Source organism: Cavia porcellus, unplaced genomic scaffold, assembly GCF_034190915.1.
Source record: "Cavia porcellus strain 051 isolate PalLab524CR breed Dunkin Hartley unplaced genomic scaffold, mCavPor4.1 scaffold_16, whole genome shotgun sequence".
NCBI classification, from domain to species: Eukaryota; Metazoa; Chordata; class Mammalia; order Rodentia; family Caviidae; genus Cavia; species Cavia porcellus.
Genome location: NW_026947499.1, coordinates 54,570,040 through 54,590,272, shown reverse-complemented (window position 1 = coordinate 54,590,272; position 20,233 = coordinate 54,570,040).

Here is a 20,233-nt window from a genome sequence, read left to right as displayed (position 1 = left end):
ACATTTCTTTAACATAACCCCTGACTACCAGCTTGAGAGTGGCCAAGATAGTTTTGCTCAGTGCAGGTTGCAGGTACCCACCCAGACAAAGAAGTAGAAATCTTGGTGAATGAGTGTGGTGTGGTGGCACACACCTGTTATCCCAGCCCTTGGGAGGCTGAGACAGAAGGATTACTGTGAGTTTGAGGACAGCCTGAACTACCCACCAAGATTCTGTCTCAAAAACAAAGCAAAGCAAAACAAAACAAAACAAAAACAAAAACAAAAAAGTCTGAATGAATGGGACCCAGGAATGCTATAGCATATCACATTTGTGAATCAAGGACACAGAGTGAAATAAAGACCAACCGGTGACTAAAGATTGGTGTTTAAAATCTGCAGTGACATTGAAAGAAAAGGGTATTCTCTTGCTGGCAGGAAAAAACTATTACTTAGTATATATCAACTATTCTGGTGGAAATGCCTTTCCAAACATGATGCCAAAGGACAAAAAGAATGAGAAGGAGTTGGTGATTAAGGGTTTAAAAGCCATTGCTTAGAAGGAGGCTGGTGTGTGTGTTTCTCTCCTTCCCTCTGTCCCTCTGTCCCTCTGTCCCTCCATCTCTTTCTCTCTGTCTCTCTCTGTCTGTGTATCTAAGAGATTGCAAATCGATATCCTATTTCCCTTGGAGTTTACACAGCTGCCCACAGGGCGATTCCTGACTCAAGGATAAATAGGGCTATATCACTCTGTAAGAGAACAATGAATTTTCCAGATGGGCCACATGTACTTTCCTGGTCTTTCAGGAGCCAGCTCAGGCTGTTCAAGAAGCAGACATACATACTCAAGCCCTTCCCTAGCTGGTTCCCTAGGTTGCACGGACTGGTGAGTGATTGCTTGTATGCAGGGAAAAACCTCATGGCTGAGTTAGATCCTCTGAACTCACACAGGGATTATTGTGATTTGTTGCTGGGTTTTCTAGCCACTGGGCTGTGCTCACCTTGAGGAGGGGGCCATCTTGTATTTCTCCCTGTCACACGCCTGTCTCTTTCAGAATAGCTCAGGCTGTGCTGCAGTCATGAGGCATAAGAGTGGATTTCTTGCTCACACTATGTCCCTTATGGTCCAGGTAAGGCAGGGCCCACGTCATCCTCGCTGTGGTTTCCAGGCCAACTAATGGAGCTCTGGTCACCAGGGAAGGGCAAGGATATATGGCAGATTTCACAGTGGATCTTAAAGACTTCTGTCTGGGACTCACAAATGATTGCTCACATTTCATGGGACAAAAGGAATCATGTGGTCCCATTTAAATGGAAGATGGTGGAAGGTTTGTAGGCAGATAACTTCTTTGTGCCTGTAGTGACCCTTATGACCACTTTTGGGCTGAGATGAAGATTTTGGGACTCTGGAGTGTACGGATAGGATGATGTCTTCACCCCTCTGGACCTTTCAGATGTCTCTGAGGTCCTGTGAGAGAGACAGGGAGGACAGTGAACAAACTTGGTGATGCTTTTTTTTTTGTCTTTTTCATTTTTATCGGTACCAGGGATCGAACTCATGACTGCCTGCTTGCAAAGCAGGCGCTTATACCGCTGAGCTAAATTCCCAGCCCCAAGGTGATGCTTAACCTCGTGATGCTTTGGGCTCAGCGAGGCTTCTTAGGAATGGAGGTAAACAAAGGCAAGAGGAGCGGAGGGTCCTTCTCTGCCTACTGGAGTAGTCCCAGAGCCCCAAGGACCCAAGGAGAACACTACTGGGGATGCTGTGCTTAGAATAAGGCCCAGCATGTCTATCACCTACAGTAAACTAAAGTCAACATGGGTCACAGACCTAAATATTAAGACAGAAGCACTAAACCTACTGGAAGACAAAGTGGATTGAAATCTCGAGGACATAGGAGTAGGCAGAGTTCACAAATAAAAACTAAACTGAATGGGAAGTACTTCAAAGAATCAGCAACTGGAATCTTGTCTTATTAAAAATTTTTTTCACATTGAAAGAAATCACCAATAAAATGAAAAGAACTCACAGATTGGGAAAAGATTTTGCCAATTGTCCCTCAGATAAAGGACTTTTACCTAAACATATAAAGAGTTGAAAAAAATCAGGCCCCCAAAATTTAAAGACCCAATCCAAAAGTGGGCATCTGAGATGATACAGAATTCTCAGATGAAGAAATGTGAATGACAAATAAATATATGAAAAAATGTTCAGCATCATTGGTCATTCAAGAAATGCAAATTAAAACAACACTGAGATATCATCTCACTTTAGAAAGGATAGCAGACATCAAGAAATTAACCAGTAGCAAAACCCGATGGGGCTCTGAGCACTGTGGGGATGAAGGAACTCTCTTCCATTGTTGGTGGGAGTGCAGACTTGTACAATCACTGTGGAAATAGGCGTGGAGATTCCTCACAAAGCTAGGAGTAGAGGTTCCATTCAACCCAGCCATTCCCTTTCTGGACATTTTCTAGGAAGAACTGAAAACATTATACCACAGCATTATATGTGTATCCATGTATATAGCAGCACAATTTGTAATAGTCAGCTCTTGGAAACAACCCAAATGTCCATCCACTGAGGAATGGATAAAAAAGATGTGGTATTGTTATGCAATGGAGTACTACTCAGCCATAAAGAATGATAAACTTGAGGCTTTTATAGTTTAATGGGTGCCAACAAGAAGCCATATTCGTAAGTGCAATAAATCAAACTTGCATGTATAAATACCATATTATCTCACTAGTGTAAGAATATGAAAGAGTAAATAAGATCTACGTTACGGTAGATACAGAAAAGGGAAAGAAACTGCCCAGAGGGAAATTACCTTGTTTGATCCACCTTACATGCCTGTATCTGGGAACCTGAGCAACTATTTTGAAGATAACAATATGCAATGGAACAGCGGTTGTTAAATTCCTATCATCTTGTTGTGGAATCCTATCTCACTTTTTTTTGTTGTCATTTTGAGTTTGTTGTTGTTTTTGGATTGTTTGCTTCTTAATTTTTCTGTGTTTTCTCTTTAAAATTAAAAGCAAAAGAAGGCCCAACAAACCTGTACCGCTATGGACATGACTATCGGCAGCCAGTGGCCTCCCCTGAGGCCTTCTTTATGACTCAGCTGTGGCTTGGATGTGGTGCCAAAAGCAAGCTGGCATTTGATTAAATTTGTGGAGCAAACTTCAGAAGAGTTTCCTTGTCCATGGAGCACTGGGCGGTCAAGGGTGCCCTCATCTGGATGTTGTGGTAGTCAGGGCCTTCTCTTGGTACAGTGTTGTCATACGTGGTGCATGTGCGCATGTGTGCAAACATGCATGAAATATTTGTTCCATTAAGATCCAGTTTTGTTGCTTCAAACTTGGATTAATTATGATAGGACTCATGACTGTATTTGGTGGTAGCCAGTGACCTGCTTCCTCAAGTCAAGGATCCTCGCTCACTAGAATGAATTTATGTGAGTTGCACCAATGTTCCAGGATGCTGAAGTGGATTGGTGGTGTGGTCCCCAGGGCTTAACCTGTGAGGTCGTGGTTGGGCGTCACTGGTAACACTGACAGTGCTCTTCTCCATCATCATGGGAGGAGCAGGGACTGCTGAGCGGCCAAGGTTGACTAGAGCCTGAAGAACTATCACAAGGTCACCAGCTACAGCATCCGGATTCTGGGTTCCTAGACTTAACCGGTTTAATGCCCTATTAGCAGGAGTGGGGGAGCAGGACTCATGTGGGTGAGTGTCAGCATCGTCGACACTTCTCTGAGACATCAGGAAAGGAGAAACCAGAGCAAAGAGTCAACTCACTGCTAGGTTGGCAGCTGGGACTCAGAGCGCCAGAACTGAGGGGAATTTGAACTCTCTGTGTGGGAAAACTGTGATACAGACTGATTAAGGAAAAACAGACTGAGAGGAATCTCACCTCTTGAGTGACACATTCTCTTAGGTGTCAGCTATTGTCTGCTACGGCAGCCAAAATGGTTTGTGCCATTAGAGGTGACATCTAGTGACATTCTTCCTCTTTTCTCCTCTAGCATTAACCAGCTCAGAAGAGAGGATATAATTGGTCCTGGGAGCCACCATGTATCATGAAATACCATGATTGGTCCGAATTCTTCCCAAGTCATCACCCAGCCCCTGTGTGACAGCCATTGTCTTGTGCACTGGCCCTTGGTCCAGCCAGGGACAGCTATGATGGATGTCTCTCTTGGAAGTACCTAGTTCAAAAGAGGCTTACATAAGAAGAAACTTATTGGGGCAAGTTTTTTTTTTTTTTTTTTTGAGACTGGATAACTGACAGAGAATTATAATGTCTAGTCTTCTTTAGTCAATTTACATTTTGTAGTTGAGTCCTACATTGCATCATGGTGGATTTAAAATGACTTGATTTCATCATGCTCTTGCTTTTGAAACTGATGACCAGAAGGGTAACCCTAAAACCACACAGCCTTGTGCAACGTGCCTGGTAGTTGAATCTACTGATTCTAAACTTAGTGAAGGATGCAAGTGACACCTTGGGCTGTAATACATTGAGTTTCACTGGAGATAGCTATGTACTTATTTCCTGGAACTGCACGGGTACCACACAGCATATAATGCCAAGATTTAGCCGGAAAGTGATCAGATTTCTGGATGTGGGTGGTGAGGACGTCACCTCCAGCTTGATGGAGGAAAGTCACAATGACCGTCTCAACTTCTCCATCTCTTTGGACAACTTGCCTGAATAGTTCCTGGGTCTCTGTGGTGGGCATGCTTGTCCCCAGTCTGGGGAACACAGTCCACTCCTGTCTCCTGCTGGTCTCTCTAGCTCAGCAATTCAAAACCAGTCTGTGTGAGGTGGACTATTTGGGTGAGAGGGAGAGCTGACATTGGGCGGGGCTTATAAAATGTTTCAGTAGAGAGATACAGTCAAGACTTTTTTTGTTTATTTTTATTTTCTTAAATTTTAGCTTGGCTTGCGGTATTGTTCTGGTTGCCATGAGATCTGTATATTTGAAAACAGTCATCTGGGTCTTGTAGAATCTCTGCTGGAGCCACACACGAACATATCTACCAAGAGGGGGGCCGTAGAAGTGGTGGCAGCCTCAGTGGTGGAGGAAATACCACGGCATACAATTTAAAGTCTTTCAGGGTCCAGTCCCATGAAGGGCTCTGGCTGGTGACGAAGGTGCCTTACAAGGCACTTGCCCTCTACTACCTACAGGGGGCAGCACTCACAGCACCAACCCCTGAAGTGGCTTGGAGAAACAGGAGGACTCTTACCAGATAGTCTGGCATTTCTAAAAAAGCCCAGTTTTGTGTGTCTACCAAACCCTACTTTCCCAAAACACCAGGCATATCCTGAATATGGCACTTGTGGGCCAGACATGGCCTCAAATCACAGAGTTTAGACCTCAGATGTTTCTAAATGTGCCTAACGCAGTCCCTAGAGTATGCAGAAACCCTGACCCTCCTGTGAGCTTTCTGCCACTTTACTTTAGCCAGGAAACTTGGTATCCTCCGGAAGGAAAAGAAGATTAAGCACAAAATGGGTGGAGGTTTTCTTTTTTGTTGTCTTAATGGGTTAAGTCTCATCATTAAATTTTTCTGAGCTGATGGCTTTCTGCAGAAGAGATCCCAGCTAGGCCTGGCCACATTGAAAGTCTATTAATCTTTCTGTAACCCCATTAACACGCACTGCATATTTCCTGTGAAAAAGGATTAGAAATGAGCAGAGCCTGCAGTGTGAAAATATCTGTCATGTACCCAGCGGCCAAGGGAAGGCTGGTGGTCACACGACGGGCCAGGCAGCGGCTGGAACACGCTTGTTCAGAACTGTTAGGGGGGCTGGGCAGCGAGGGAGAGAAAGAATCACTTAACCCCGAGAATCTTATAACTTGCTGATCATCACAATGGAGTCACCTGTACCTTCCATCTAGCGATATCTATTACCCTGAACCTGAGGGTTAGCCGCCAGCTCCCCAGGGGAAATCGAGAAACAGAGATTTATTCGTGCAGCAATAATTGAGGAGTTCATTTGATTCCAGCGTGGATCTTTCAGCCACAATCAATTTCATGCTCTGTCATAAATAATAGAGGTCACGGAGGAAGCCAGGCGGGGCAGGGGACCTGGCTGCTACTGTTGACAGTGTTCAAACAGCATCTGCAGGGAGGGAACAGAGCTACTGTGACAGCAGGCTTGGGAGAGTTTGAATGGCAGGGTGTTCTTCTTCCTTTAACACCCTCCTACCGTTTAATGAGAAAGACATTGAAATATTGCCGATGAACGATTCGGGGAACAGTTAGATCTCACTAGTGGGCTCCTACTCCACGGCAATGCCTGGGGAGTGTGCCATATAACAGCAGGACTTCACATTCGGCCCCTCCAGCGTCCAGGCCTGCTTCTTAGGGAGAATCCGTTGGTGCAGAGTTAATAAGCAGACTGCTGTAATTGGGAGAGTCTCAGGGACACTCCAGGTTAGGTGCCCTGAGGCGCTGTAGGAAAATGGCTGTTTGAAGTCTGAATTATGTGAGAATGGGAAAGAAATGGTAAGAAAAAAAAGTCAGTCTTAGATGCTTTATAGAGTTTTCTCCATTTCTAATGAAATGAGGTGTGGAATTTTAAAAACTTCACATCTAGAAGATACTGCTTTTAATATACCTCCTAGCTTTGTGTTCTCTCATTGGATTATGGGGCTAAGGATTCTTTGTCAACTTTTTCCAGCCCCAGGTCCTTTGCACATGCCATCCCTTTTGCCTTTTCTCTCCACCTGGCTATGTCTTACTCAGTCTTATAGTTTCAGTATAAATATAATTTCCCTGAGGGATCTTTCAGACAATGTGCATGTTCCTCACTTCAACCTATATCATTATTTTCTATTACTGGTTATAACTGCAATTGAACAATCATTTGTGTCTCTGGTAAATAGCCATTTTGTTCTTTAGTTTGAAAACAAACTTCTTGGGGCCAAGGCTGTGTCAGTCTTGCTTGACATTATATCCTCAGCTCTTGGCTCAGCGTTTTGGCCAAGGGGAAGCACTTCCCACATTTGTTGATGAATGAATGCCAAATAAATAAGAAGATTTCCCATTGGGTCTAGAGCTATAAGATGTTCTTGAAGGTTCTAGGAGTTCAGCTGGTCAGGAAGAAGAATCAGTAGGAATCCATAGGGTTTACTGGAGACAAATGGATCTACTTTCTGACTGGCTTCCAGGAGTCACTCAACTAATATGTGAATGTTAGTGAGAATGGGCATGACAGTCTAGAAGGGAATCCCCAGGTCATCTGATAGTCATACTATTAGACATGTGAAAGGTCCATTGATTATTGGGCCTGATTTAAGTACCACTGGTATATAGAAGGACATATAGGGCTTGGTCTGAAAAATTCAATACAATAGTGGCTCATGGGTGTCTGTCCCTCCCAGGCCCCACCCATCCATGGCAGGGAGGACCAGGGAGTGGTGAGAGGAATTCCAGACCTGCTGGCAGAGGTAAGATTCCCACTATCCATGTCTTGGTGAAGGAGAGCTCAGAGAGCAGGGTGAGTGTGTAGACACTTAAAGGTCTGAGTGTATCGGGCGGTATTCAAACACTTAGGGGTCTACACTCTACCCACTTCCTCTCACAGCAGCAGATTCCAACTTTTGTGTCAGGAGCCACACCTCATCTTTCTCCCCTCTGCGGCAAGATGGTGCTATACTTTAAGTGTTTGGGTCAGTCATTTGACCTAGAACTATGACACTCTCCTGGTAATGCGTCCCTGGCCTTGGCTACATATTCAGGGTTAGGTACTAGTGCCAAATCAGGGCAATCAGGAGCTGACAAGAGCTGCTGGGGTGCAGATTCACACTCCCCACTGTGGAGTTAAGCCCGGGCACACAGGAAGCTGGAGGCCAGGCTGCCATGCAGCTCCCACAAAGAGCACCTTCTTCAGCATGTAGGCAGAACCAGAGGAGAGCGCAGAGCTGGGAGGTCAGAGTCTGAGGAGGCACCGGAGCGCTGCATTATCATCTACTTGAGCCAACCCAAGCCCTGCACTCTCACTTTCTAGGAGTCCACCACTTCCACTTGCTAAGGGTCCTGAATGAGAGACGTGACTTGGACATTTTATCCCATCTTCTCCCATCTGACTCACAAGTACTTATAAAAATCTATTTGAATCTTTGCTAATGAATGGCTCTGTCAACCAAATGCAATTGCCTGATTTATTATCTAGCCTGATTTCCTAGTTTAGCAAGTAGGGATACTGAGGCACACACAGAGATGTCATTCACTCCATTCATTCCTTCATTCATTAAAAATGTTTCAGTAGTGGACTGGGTTCTCGGCCAGGATTAGCCACTAAACAGGCAGAAGGAGAAGAATACTATTTCGATTCTCAAGAAACACTACGGGAGCCAAGTGTGGTGGCCAGGCCTGTAATCCCAGCACTTGGGAGCCTCAAGCAGGAGGATGATGACTTTAAGGCTAACCTGGGCCAGGCAGTGAGACAGTCTCAAAACTTAAAAAATTAAGGAAGAAAGGAAGAAATTAAAAAGATGGTCAAGTACGTGAAGATTTGCAGTAATCCCTGGTACGTAGTGTGGGAATGGTGTCAAATTACAGTAACATTCAGAAGGGATCATTCATCCCAGGTCATGGGTTGGTCTTGTTCTTGAGTGATTTTTTGAAGACAACCAGAATTCTCAGGATGGCCTCAGTGTGTACGTGCATTCCAGGCCAAGGAAATGCACCCAAAGACATGAAGTTGGAGGGATCATGGGAGAAATCTCTGAGTGAGTTTGAGCTGTTCAGTGTGGCTTGAATGTGTCCTGACTCTTCGTGGGTAGTGGGACATGGTGCCACTAGAGAAGGGAAGCCAGACCACTGAGGAACCTTTGTGATGGCTGAGAGGTTTAACAGGAGTTTAATCACACAGAGGTGTGAATCCTGACCCACAAACTCAAATATAAAAAAGCCAACTTCTCTTTTGCTTAACTCAGTCAGTCTTCTGAGTCTGAGCCTTCTCCTCCCAACCTTAGCATCCACCATGGTGGGAACATCTGCAAAGGAGGCTCCCGAGGTGACCTCAGGTCTTAGCTGAGGGACATGGGGAAGCCCACTGGTCTAGAAGCAGTCCCTCTGCTTCCAAGGGTGAGGATGGGAGATGGGAGGTGTCCATCGTCTCTGAGCGCCCTCTTGGGGTCTGGCAGCTCCTCGTGGCCTCACTAGCCACAGGGTTCTTCGGTAGGCTCATGACCCGGCTGCCCCGACACGCCGAAATTTCTCAGGTGGGTTTTCCTTTTCGTCTGCTAGTGACCTGACAAACAGGCTTCGTGCTCCAGGGCTCGTCAATCTCTCTGCTTTTATTTATTTCTCTTTTAATCTGGGGAAAATACTCACAAGTTTCTCACTTTAACTTCACCAGTGAATCTTCTTAGGCCGAGAGCTTAGACATCTTGCAAAACGGAACACAGGGTTGCAGGGGAGTTTTGGTTTCGGCTCTGCCATTTCTTAAGAGCTTGAGTGGTGAGAGAGAGAAGGAACACAGGAGACAGTTCACGTTTCACAAAATTTTTGTTGGAGACAATCATATTTGGTAGCACAGGTGGAAAACGTGCTTGTTGGGGAAAATTGTAGAGAGGCAGGGAGCCCACTGGTCACCCACACAGGGGATCTGCAAAAGGGGGTACGGCCTTGGCCGAGGGCAGCCGTGAGAGAGCAGGCACCCATTCATGCTGTCTCATTAAATATTATCTCATGCTGTATTTCTGGTTTTCACTCTACAGATGAGGTAACTGAGATTAGCAGGGAGGGGTGTTGTGGTCTGAATGTGTCCCCCAAAGTTCACAGGTTGGATACTTTCTAATGAAACAGTGTGGGAGCGGGGCCGAATACGAGGTGATTAGATCATGAGCTTTTATAAATAGGATAAAGCTGTTATAGTGGGTTAGTTATGCCAAGATGGCTCTGTTACAGAAGTGAGTTTTACACCCTTGCGCACGGTCCCACATACTTCCTGTGCCCTCTGCAGTCTCCCATGGGGGAGGTAGCACAAATCTCTCACCAGATAGCAGCTCCATGTTCTTGGACCTCCAGGTCTCCGAAACTGTGGCCCAAATAAATCTCTGTTCTTTACAAATTACACAGCTTCTGGTATTTTGTTATAGCTGCAGAAAATAGACTAAGATCCTGGGTAATTTGCTCAGTATCGTAGGTGAGTAGCTGGCAGGGTCAGGAATCAGACACAAGGCTTATTTAATGACAGAGCTTTCAGTACTGCGGGGGCAATGCAAGTCTTGCAAATTCCTTCCTGAAAGGGACTGAAGAATTTGTCTAGGCTGGTGACCAGACCTATGCTTGTTTACCCTGTTGACTGAAGTTAATGCTAGAAGTCTACACTGAAATTGCTCCATAACTGAAGAGGAAATCTGTTCGCATATGAATTTGCTTCATAGGTGAGTTTAACATTTTTTAAAAAAACAGTTCCTAGGAGCTGGCGTGTGTTAGTGTGTGTCGCTGTTGCAAATGGGAGGTGGGTGCTTTTCCTAGATGGGAAAACCTAGACAGGCAGAGTCTGTGCTGTCACTCAAGGCGGGGAGAAGGCTGCAGGAGGGTGCCATTAGCAGTTCTGTGTAACCACCAAGAACAACAGTGAGAAATTTGGGAGACTTTGGAGAGAACTTACCTCCTGGCCTGGAAGGGGGCAGGCCTGCTCCGGAGAACCTAAATCATGCCTCTCTGTGGCTTTCCCTGAGCACATCACATACCTTAGTGACCTCAAACAAGTCCCCTCCCTACGCTGGTTCTCTGTTTCCTCCTCTGTAGCCTAGTCCAGTCCCAAAAGAGCAGGCAGAGGAGCTTTGCAGGAACCTGAGTCAGGTTTCACCCTTCCTCTGCTGAGAACCCTTGATGGCTCCCCGTTTCCCTCAGAGAAAAAGCTGAGTTCTTTTTTTTTTTTTTTAAATTTTATTTAAAAGGAAAAAGAGAAAAACACAAAACAAAACAAAGTGGTGTAAGGGTACAAGTAATACAGAACTACAAAAAAAAAAAAAAACAGTAAGAAATCACCAGTTAATAGATTACATATTATCATCTTAGAGATAGTTCCTCAAATCATAGTATCAAAGCATACAGAGTGGACATTCAAACAGAGACTGCAAACAGTTGTGTTCAATGATCTAACCAAAAACATTAATATGGTCAGCTATTTAACACCCCTAAACACACTTGCTGTTGTATCCTTTAGAGCTCTTTTTTCCCCTCTCTTTTTTACAACAAAATTTACACATTTTGGGTTTTATTACTCCTTAGTTCTTATTACTTTTTTGGGGGGAGAGAATAAAGTCAAATATGGCAAAACAAAGCTGTCAGTCAAAACCAAGGATAGACATAGCACATGATGTAAAACAGAGTACAAGGTTATCAACAATGGCAAAATCTGAGTTCTTAAAGTTGTCACAATCATCTTACAAACCTCCCCAACCCCTCTCACCCCATCCCGGACGCACTGGCGTGCTGCTGTTTTTTAGGCCTTCCACAAACTCTTCCCCCTCAGACTTTGGCCCAGACAACCCCTCTACCTTAATCACCCCCCTTCCAGGTTGCTACGCAACTCACTTTCCTGTTCCTGAAAAGGTCTCATTCAAAATGCCACCTTGGCAGGGACACTTTCACCACCACCCTGTCTGAAATGCAGCTCTGCCCTCGCTGTGACCTTGGGCAAGATGCTTCCCGACTCGGGCTGTCAGTGTCCCTGGCGTGAGCTGGTGGGAACAGGTGCTCGGGAATGAGGAGTGTTCCTGAAGTGGCCGCAGTCTCTCACTGCTGCGCAGGAGGAAAAGAGGTCCCGACTCACTCGGAGCTGGGTGCCATCCTGGACCCCATAGCCCCTTCCCCATCTCTCTGCACTGGCTCTGGCCTGGCACAGTTTCCCGCCCTGGGCCCTTCCTCTGTGGCAGGGAGGTCTTCAGGGGAGAGCTTGGTGCCACCCGTGCCGGAGACATGGATTTCGCTAAAGGTGAACCGCCAAGCAGCCGGGTGACAGGGACAGGAATCTTCACAGTGCTTAGATCTGCCCCTTGCCCTTTTGGTCACCGTTTTTCAGCCTGATGAAGCTATTGTAAATCAGTGCATCTGTGTTCATCTCTGATCTGCTGTATTATTTGTTCCACATTTTCACCAAAGGCAGGATTCTTTTGAATCCTTGTGCACATCTTTTCTTCCTATTTTACCTCTTTCTGATAGCTTAATTTGTGTTTTTGACCAGTTAACAGTGTCCTGAGAGTCATCTGGGCAGCACATTTGTTTATGTGCTGAGGACCCTGAGCGCTGCCCTGGAAGTATCATTTCAGTCAATTCTTACATGGAATAAATCTGATGAAATTGTTGTTTTTATGTTTCCCGTTATGTTATTTTATAAAATTAATGAAAATGCAATTTCTAGTAATCTGTATTTAAGTAATTAGACTGATAAGTGGTTGAAATACCCAACAGAATCAAAGGGGGCAAATTTTTAAAAATTGTGGCCAAATGTGTATAAAACAAAATCTGCCATCCCATTTACTTTTAAGTGGGGTTGAGCACATTCACCCTGTTGTGCAGCCCTTATCTTTATTCATCTTATTTCTCTTCTTCAACAGAAATTCTGCACCCATTAAAATACTACCTCATCCTAGCAAAACATTATTTTCTTTTCTTTTTCTTAGGGAAAAGAGATTACTGTAGCTCATATTCTTTTCTGTCTCTGTGAATTTGATTATCCTAGGAATTGCTTCTGTGATGATTCTCAGCTAATTTCACTAGTATAATATCTTCAAGATTCATTCATGTTTTAGCATGCATCAAAATCTCCTTTTTCAAGGCTGAATAATATTTCATTTCTCTATGTCCAATTATGCTAGTATATTCATCCACCAGTGGACACAAGTGTTGCTTCCACATCTTGGCTATTGAGAAGTGTGATACTATGAACATGGAAGCATAGACGTCCTTTTTGGTTTTCAGTTCTTTTGGATCTATACATAGAGAGGAATTGTTGAATCATATGATAGTCCTATTTTTATTTATCTGAAGAATTACCATACTATTTTTCACTGCAGCAATATCATTTATATTCCCACCAGCAATGAACAAATATTTCAGTTTCTCTATATCCTTAAAAATGCTTGTCCTTCTATTTCCTTTGATAGTAACATGCTAATTGGTGTGATGTAGCATCTCACTATTTCCATAATAATTAGTGATTGTGATGGTTTATGTCTAGACATCTTCCCAAAGTTTCATGTGATCATAGGTGGGGCTTTTTCAGAGGTAGCTGAATCTAAAATGTGTGACCGATTCATGGTGCAATGCTAGGGTTAAGCGTGTGTGTTTACTAAATCTCTCCACTGACTGATTTGCACTGCCCTAGTCCCGGTAATCTAGATACAATATTAAAGTCAGGAAGAGGCTTGCTTTATTCCTCTTGTTTTGATCTTTTCTTCCCACCATGAATTATTTCTTCTCTGCAGTGCCATCCTGCCTCAGACCTAGCCAATTATGTACTGAAACTTCCACAAACTGTGAATTAAATAAACCTTCCTTCCTTTCATTTTGCATTTTGGGTATTTTGTCTCAGGAACAAGAAAAGTAAATAAGCAGTGATGTTGAGCACAGTTGCATGTACTTAGTGATTTGTGTACCTTCTTTAGAGAATGTCTATTCAAGTCTTATACCCATCCTTTAAATTGTGATTTTTATATTTTTGCTGCTGAGTTGTAAGACTTTTAAAAAATACATTGTAGAAATCAATCTTGTATCAGCTTTATAACATTCAGATATGTTTCTTCTTTAGTGAGTTGCTTTTTCATCTTGCTTATAGTGTCCTTTGATGCACAAAAATTTTTACCTTTGATAAAGTCAATTTATCTATTTTTCTTTGTTGCCTGTAATTTTGGCATCATACTCAAGAAAGCATTGACAAATTTAATATCATTATGTTTTCCTGATATGAGCTCCTAAGTTTTATAGGTTCAGCCCTGATATTTAGATTCATTCTGAGTTCATTTTTGTACATGGTATAAAGTAGGCATCCAATTTCATTTGGCAAACAGATATTCTTCGATACTGTTGAACACACTGTCTTTCCTCCCATTAAAGGGCTGTGATATCTTTGGTGAAAATTAATTGATCACTTACTGTGAGGGTTTTTCTTGGTTCTTTATTCTAATCCATTAGTTATATAGCAGTGTTTACGCGAGCACCATGCTATTTGATAACTGAGGCTTTGTAGTACTTTTTTTTGTCTTTTTGAGACAGGGTCCCATTAAGCAGTTCAGGCTGGCCCTGAGCTTAGTTTGTAGCTTAGGCTGGTCTCGAACTCTCAAAGATCCTCCTGCCTCAGCTTCCTGAGTGCTGGGTTATGAGAGTGTGCCACAGGATTTGGCTCAACAGCACATGTGCCTGCCTGGCAAGAATGAGGTTGTGACTTCAACCCCTGGTACCAAAACAAAACAAAATAAAACAAAAAACCTAGCTTGTAGTACATTTGAAGTCAGAAAGTTTGACATCTTCAGCATTGATTTTTCAAGACTGTTTTGGCTGCTCAGGCTCCCTTGAGATTTTGTGTGACAGTGGGATGGGTTCTCTATTTATGTTGTTGGAATTCTGAGAGGGATTACCTTGTATCTTTAGACTGCTTTAAGCATTATCAGCATTCTAACAATATAACGTCTTCCAATTCGTGAATGTGGGTTTTGGTTTTTCCATTTATTTGTGTCTTCTTCAGGGATGGTTTGCACTTTTCAGTGTTTGAGGCTTTAATTTCCTTGGTTAAATTTATTCCTATTTTATTCTTTTTGATGTCTTTACAAATAAAATTACTTTAAGATTTTCCTTTCTGGTTGTTCAGTGGCATATGAAAACACAACTGGTTTTCTGTGCTGATTTTGTATCCTACAACTTTGCAGAATTAATCCATCAATTCTGACAGATTTTTAAAGCTTTTTTTTTCTGTGTATATCATGTTGTCCATGAATAGAGACTATTTTATATATTCCTTTCTGGTTCTAATATATTTTATTTTTATTGTCTAATTACTCTGGATAAAGACTTACAGTATTCTGAAATAAAGCTTCTGTCTGTTTTCTGAAATAAAGCTACTAAGGATAATGCTTGTTGTGGGTTTTTCAAACATGGTCTTCATTATACTGAGGTAGTTTCCTTCTGTTCCTAGTTTGTTGAGTGCTTTTATTATGAAATGTGTTGAATTTGTCAAATGCTTTTTCTTCATCAGGATAATTGTTTTTCCCTCTTTGTCCTGTTAATGTGGTGAAAAAAAATATGGAACCGTTCTTACATTCAAGGAATAAATTCCAGTTGATCATGGTGTAAAATCCTTTTAATATGCTGTTGAATTCTTCATGTACTTGTGTTTTGTTGAGAGTTGTTAAGCTAAATATTTATAAGGGATATTGGTTTATATTTTCTCATGTTTTTGTCGTTATAATACTGGGGTAATGCTGTTCTCATAAAACAAGTTCTCATACGGTTTTAGAGTTTGAGCAGGGTTAATTTCTTTACATTTTTCATGAAATGCACCAGTAAAACCCCATATTCTTCATCTTTTCTTTGTTGGGAGGCATTGAATTACCGATTCAATCTTCTTACTAGGAACAAGTTCTCTTTCTATTTCTTATTTTTCATGATTCAGTCTTTGTAGATTGTGTATTTCCAAGCATTTGTAAATTTCATCTAGGTTAACCTTTTGTTTTTATAAAATTATAGTAATGTCCTTCCTATTTTTTGAACTACAGATATTTTCAGCTTTTCTTTTTTTCTTAGTCAACCTGGTAAAGATTTGTCAATTTTAAAAAACCCTTTTGAAGAATCAATTCTTCATTTTGTTGATTTTCTCTATTTTTAAAAACTATATTTTACTTCTCCAGTATTATTTTTATGGTGCTAGCTTTAGGTTTAATTTGGTCTTATTTTTCTAATTTCTTAGGATGTAAGAATACGTTGTTAATTGGAGACTAGTCTTCCTTACACTTTCACTGATATGAGTAACCCTCATAGTCCTGATTTTGCTACGTCTCAGAAGTTTTGATGTTATATTTTTATTTTTGACTACTTATTCTTTTTCCGCCCATGGCCATCCTTAAATCTAAACTCATCATAAACTGAAAAATCATGAATTGAAAATGCATTTGCTGCATCTACCCTAGTGAATGTCTTAGCTTAGCAACCCAGCACATGGTAGAGTGCCAGCTGTTTACTCTCACAGTTGGGTGGCCGACTGGGACTGTGTTTTGTTGCTACTGCCCAGTATTAGAGAGCATGGAATCAGGGGTCGCTCACCTGGGAAAAGAGAAAAGTCGTGTAATCTGAGTAACTACTTTCAAGATAACAATACGCAATATATTAACTAGTGTTAATTTCCTGTTTTTTGAAATTCTGTATTGTTTTTATTCTTTGTTTTTAAGATAAAAAAATAAAAAAGATGAACATATCATCTGCATTACTTAGATTGTTATTCCCCTCCCAGTGTCTTTTTTTCTGTTGAGTACATACTGTTTGAATTTGTTTAAGTGAGCCTGTATTTGATGTATTACCACTGCAATCAACTGCAATGTGGCTATTGTTTCTATTTTTGAGTGGGTCACTTGTCCCTTTGAGAATTTACGAAAAACTGTGCATTAACTGTGAATTTACACAAATAAAACCTAGTATATAATTTCAGAAAAATTCAAATTACATTTCTGATGAATACACATCACTTACACACCATTATAAAGTCAAAAAATTGTAGCATGAATTATAAATTGATGACCATCTACAGATCCTGTTTTGTTTTTAAATCCACTCTGTCAAGTTATGTCTGTTGATTGTTAATTTAATCCATCTATATTAAAATAATTACTGACACAAATGTTTATGTTTGTCATTTTGTAGTTTGTTCTCCTCTTTTGTACATCTTTCAGCTTTTTTTGTTCCTTTCTTCCTCCATTAGATTTTTTATTTTGGTTTATATTATTTTTTGTTAGTGACATATTCTGATTTTCTTCTCACTTACTATTTTGTATATATTTTCTACAAACCAGTGGCATCAAGGGATTATATTTCACATCGTGAGAAGTTATGACGGTGAGTCTGAAAGGTATAGCCACTTAATTTGTCACATACAAGGCTTATATGTCTCCCTCACTACTTGGTGTTACTGATGCTGTACATTGCATGTGCATGTATTATAAGCCCATTAACTTACAATTATAGGTTTTGGTGCAATTGGTTTTTAATATCTGTAGTCAATAAAAAGTGGAGCAGTTACAAACCAAAATTTCAATAGTGCTATTTTTAAAATTTATTTTGTATCTAGTTTAGCAGAGGTTTTTATATTATCTGCATTTTCTTCAGCAGCACATATAGGAGATTTTTGTAATGTCACATGGCTTTGAATTACTGTGAAGTGTTTTTTTCATTTTGGGTTTAGCTTTTCCTGCACGGCAGGTCTGGTGGTAACATCTTAATTTCTCCTTCACTTTTGAAGGACAGTTTTGCTAGCTATATGTTTTCAGAGAGCAGGATTTTTCTTTCAATTCTTTAAATACATTCATGCATCACGTAATGGTGCATATTCTGAGAAATGCATCAATCTGTGATTTTGTCATGGTGAGAACATCAGAGAATGTATTTACACTACCTTAGATAGTATAACCTACTACAGAACTATGTACACAGCTATGCTATATGTATATGGATTGGCATAATCTCCTGCTTCTATGGCCATAATGAAAATAACATGAGATTTAAATTAAGCAAAGAGAAAATGATACAATCAAGAGATGTCAGAAGCACAAGATATATGAGGCTGATGCCAACATAGCATAGCGTCCTGTTTTACTGAAAACTTTAACAAAAATGAGTCCATTTTAAAATAATGATAAAAGGTATTATCTAGTAAATGTGTAAATTAGTAAGATATATTCATTCGTTATTATGTATGCGTCATACAATACTATGTATTGTGCCTTGCTGTGTTCCTGTGTTTTTCTGTGTCTGGAAGCACAGCATGTTTGGTTTATACCAGGGTCTCTGCAAACACGGGAGTAATGCTTTGTAATATGGTGTTATGACAGCTTCAGGGTCATAACACCATATTATGAGGGAAGGTTTTCAGATCCATTATAACTTTATTAGACCACCATTGTGTCATAGCCTGTCATTGCCTAGAAGGTTGTTAAATACACCACCCCACTGCCTGCAGTCTGCAAGGTTTTCACTGAGAAGCCTTCTGATAGCCTTAGGGAAGATCTAATGTATATAGTGAGCCACTTTTTTCTTGCTGGTTTCAAGATTCTCACCTTGTCTTTTTCAAAAGTTCACAAGTAAAATGCGTACATGTGATTTCTTTGGTTTAATCTAGCAGGAATTCATTGAAACTTCTTGTATCTGTAAATCTTTTTTTCTCCTCAAATTTGGAAACTTTTCAGCCATTATTGTATCAAATAGACTCATTTTTTCCTTCTCTTCTTCCGGAATTTCTGTGATGTGTATATTGGACTACTTGATGGTGTCCTACGTGTCTCTGAGACTGTTCACTTTTATTTTCCTTTTTTTCTTCACAAACATGATAATTTTAAGTGAGTTGTCTTCAGACTCACTGATTCTGTCTTCCACCTGCTTGCATCTACTGTTGAATTCCTCTAAGATTTTTTTCAACTCAGTTATTATATTTTTCAGGCCAGAATCTCTCTAGTTCTGTTTTATAACCTCTATCATTTTGTAGATGTTCTTATTTTGATTGCATGTAACTTCCCTGATTCATTTGTGCACATTTTTCTTTAGCTCTTTTAGCATACTTAAGCCAGTTGTTCTAAAGTATTTATCTAGTAGGCCTGAGGCATGTATTTCTTCACAGACTGTTGCTGAAGATTTACTTTATCTTTGAGGGGGCTGTGTTTCCCTGTTTCTTTGTATGCTTCGTGGCATTTCTTTGTCTTTGCACAGAAGACTTTTACTGTGCTTCCCTGAGCCTTGAAACCTTCCCAGGGCAATGACAAACTCTTTATGGGTCTTTTCTGAGTATGTATTTTGTCTGGATTTACATGTGTGTGTTTTCTCCCAGGTAAGCTTTTAAATGCTTTAGCTTCTCAGAAAGGCTCACCTCATGCAAGTATCTCCTTGGGGCCACAGATTCCCTAGTGCAGTGGTGGCCAACGGACAGTATACACGTTATTTGTTTTTCTTGCAAAACAAAGTATGTTAACGTGCAAGTTTTTTTTTAACCTAAGTTGTTTGCAATAAATAAGTTGGTATTGAGTTGCCGTTTGGGTCTTGTCTCTAAAAGGCTCGCCGTTACTACTGTACTGTGTCCCTTTGGCTATAGATCTCTTGTCCAAAGTGACCATAGGTCCACAGTTCCCTTGCAGGTTTCCTGTGCCATGATGTCCACTCCTGCCTTTTGCTGCTTTTTGCCTGAGATCCAAGCATTGCCTCATTTCCCTTTAAACTCCAAGACCATCGTAAGACAGAAACCAGACTCTTGAGCAGACACAGTCAAGATAGTGTTGCAAATAATTTCTTGCCTAAATAAGAAATGTGGACGTTAACCTCTTTTTTTAGACCACATGTATTAGAGAAAGTATGGAAAAAGTTTAGATTAAAAACACTTCAAAATTTCCTACCATTTTGAACATAGCCTTTTCTAGTTATGAAGTTCACTGATTGCTGCCATACATCTCTGGCTCAAAATCTGTGAAGTTATTTTAGCCCATATCCATTCCTTTATTTGTGTTTCCATGGGAAAACACAGACCTGGAGCATTCTAGTCTTCCATCTTGCTTAACTCACTTTGTCTAGTCTTAGATCTTGTTCTGTGGCTTGCTTTTGAGTGAATGGAATCTAAAGCAGATAAACAAGTTAGTGACTGAGTGACCAATTTCCATATTTTTTTACATCTGCCCTACATGCGTTTCAGAGAGTACCTGGGAATGGGCTTTGTTGGCTTTAGGAAGAAGATACATGAGGTAGAGGTTCGAGTGTGGAAGGTTGGCATTAAATGCAATTTTCCCAAGATCTAGGACTTTAACCTCCACAATAGCCACTCTTGGAATGGAATTTGCAGCCACAAGAAGATCTCACCATGTCCCTGCCACTGGCTGACAGCAACTGCATCCAGTACATTTAATTTCTTTGTGTTCTAGCTTTCCTAACTATAAAATAAAATAATAAGAAACAGTTGTAAAACTGATAGTGGAGAAAGAGGCATAGTTCTTTACAAATAAGAAAGATTATGTAGTAAACGAATGAAGAGGACTC